Genomic DNA, 2,696 nt, shown 5'->3' with positions numbered 1-2,696 from the left:
ACCGACAAAGTGTTCTACATTACTTACAGACCACGCTGTCTTACCAACCAACAGCTCAACTTTACTTGCAGATACCTAGTGTTACCTACAGAGTGTTCTGCATTATCTACAGAGACCTGCCTCGCCGACAAAGTGTTCTACATTACTTACAGACCACGCTGTCATACCAATCAACAGCTCAACTTTACTTGCAGATACCTAGTCCTACCTACAGAGTGTTCTGCATTATCTACAGAGACCTACCTCACCGACCCAGTGTTCAACGCTACATACAGAGCAAACTGTCTAACCTACCAAGACAACCGTCTACATTACTTACAGAGTAAACTGTCCTACCGACCAAGACAGTCTCCTACATTACTTTTACAGATGAGATTTAATTTTAAAATTAGTGTAAAGTGGTCCTGCAGCTGTTAAAGATAAACTGTGATTCTAAGAAGACATAATCGAGGATAAATAACAGTATTAATTAATACTAATCATAGAATCACTGCTCCTAATTTTTCAGTTCTCGATCCATATCCTTTCTTCGGAGAAATTTTCTATTTTCCAATTGAAACAGGAATGATATAATTTGCTCCAGACAATTTCTTCCACTACTCAAAGAAAATAGTCACAAGTAAATTTTTCTGCACTTGTGGCACATGAAAATAGGGAGAAATCTAATCAGATTCACAAGTATAAACAGCGATGTTTGAAATTTTCTAGATTTAGAAATAAACATAATCTTCGTTTCTTCATCTTTGTGGGTATACTTGAACGCTCGCGTCGGAGCCAATAAATTTTTCAAGTTACCTGTACCAATAAAATGAGATAGCGGGAGTAGAGGAGGCATCGACGCGATCCTGAAACAACTATACTTATCGAGAATCGTGCCTCGCAGGGTCTGATGGAACCCCGGCGTTTTCAGTCCCGCTTCTGTAATTACTATCCTCCTCGCGTATACAACATCGTTGCCTCTTTACTCCGGTTCGTGCCTAAAATGAAAACTTTCAAGTCAAACTTCCCAGTGTCAATCCAAACAAGAGAGGAAACCATTTAATTTCCAATACTGATTCAAATTCTAATCCGCATCAATATTGTCTTCAATTAGACTCGAGATTATTTATTTTTTAAGCAGGATGTCTTCATACTCTGTTCTCACTTTCGGAAAATAATTTTTCTTTAATGGAACGTTCTTTAATTCGGTAAATAATTTATCGTGGCGGGGAGTGCGATGAAATTGTTGATGCACATACTGTCTACACGGAATTACGGAATTAAGTGGCCGACAGTAAGGACGTTAAATTGAAATTTTCAAAATTCTTGAAAAATTTCAAAATTTCGAAAATCTGAGTGCGTCAAGGTGTCTAAACGGGGGATGTAACCCTAATAGACAGGTCGCATCGGTGAAAAAGTGGCTGGAAACGCTGTTTTTAGCCCCTTTTTCCATCGAAGCACGGTTTCGCGACGGTTTCCAGATTTCAAGAGTGCATTAGTTCCGGGGACCCGTCAAGTGCGTTTATCGCATTCCCCATTACGAGTTCGGGATTCTATAAAATCACCGGTGAATTTGATAAATGTTCCAGAATTTATCACATCTACCGACTTTAATGGTTAAAAAAAAAAGGGATCTACCTATATGTCCAAAAAATGCGACTTGATAACGCTAAAGTGACTTTATTCGCGGACCGTCATCTTTTAGGATGACATAGACGAAGCCGACGTAAACCGGACAAACGTCGAGGGAGGAACGAACTCTGATCGAGGCGTGACATCTGAGAAGAATGATCCCGATCTTTGTAGGGCGTCGCGCGCGAAAGTTCCATTAGGGTCCATGTACAACAGGTCTTCTAACGCGGGCGATAATAAAAGCTCGGGTCGCGGATCGACCCGTCCCCGGCGGTCGCGTGCAAAAAATACGTTAATTCCGCGGGAACTTTGCATGACCGTGCAAATAAATAAAACGGCGGACACACATCGGCCCCTGGTAGCGTATTTTATATTTTATCCGGTTCGAATGATTGATTGCGCACCGGACGGCGGGGCTCCGCTAGCCGCGATACCATCTCGCGGAATGTCCCGACTGTACTTGTCGTTTCACGCATTGTTTATTATTGTCCGATGCTTTTATCGCGATCGCCGTCGCTCGAACCGACCGCGACAATTTCTAGAGAAAAAAAGGAGCCAAGCGATTTTTCGGCCAAGAATCGAACGCGTTCTGATTGTTCCTTTTCCTCCTGTCACCGTCTTCCTCGTTCCCTCGGGTTCCCACGCGATATGTACACTACACAGCCATGACCTCTATGTTAATATTCGATATGTACATTATACAGTCATGTTCTCTATGTTAATACTCGATATATACACTATATAGTCATGTTCTTAATGTTAACACTTCATATGTGCACTATGCAGTCATATTAACAATTAACATGTACACTATGCAGTCATGTTCTCCATGTTAATGCTTAATCTGTACACTATACAGTCATGTTAATGCTTAATCTGTACACTATACAGTCATGTTACCAATTAATATGTACACTATGCAGTCATGTCCTCCATGTTAATACTTAATATGTACACTATACAGTCATGTTCTCCATGTTAATGCTTAATATGTACACTATACAGTCATGTCCTTCAAGTTATCTCTCTATATGTACGCTATATAGTCATGTTCTCCATGTTAACACTTAATATGTGCACTATGC

This window comes from Hylaeus volcanicus, chromosome 9 (assembly GCF_026283585.1).
Source record: "Hylaeus volcanicus isolate JK05 chromosome 9, UHH_iyHylVolc1.0_haploid, whole genome shotgun sequence".
Taxonomy (NCBI): domain Eukaryota; kingdom Metazoa; phylum Arthropoda; class Insecta; order Hymenoptera; family Colletidae; genus Hylaeus; species Hylaeus volcanicus.
The sequence above is the reverse complement of the archived record's forward strand: the minus strand, read 5'-3'. Positions refer to the sequence as shown.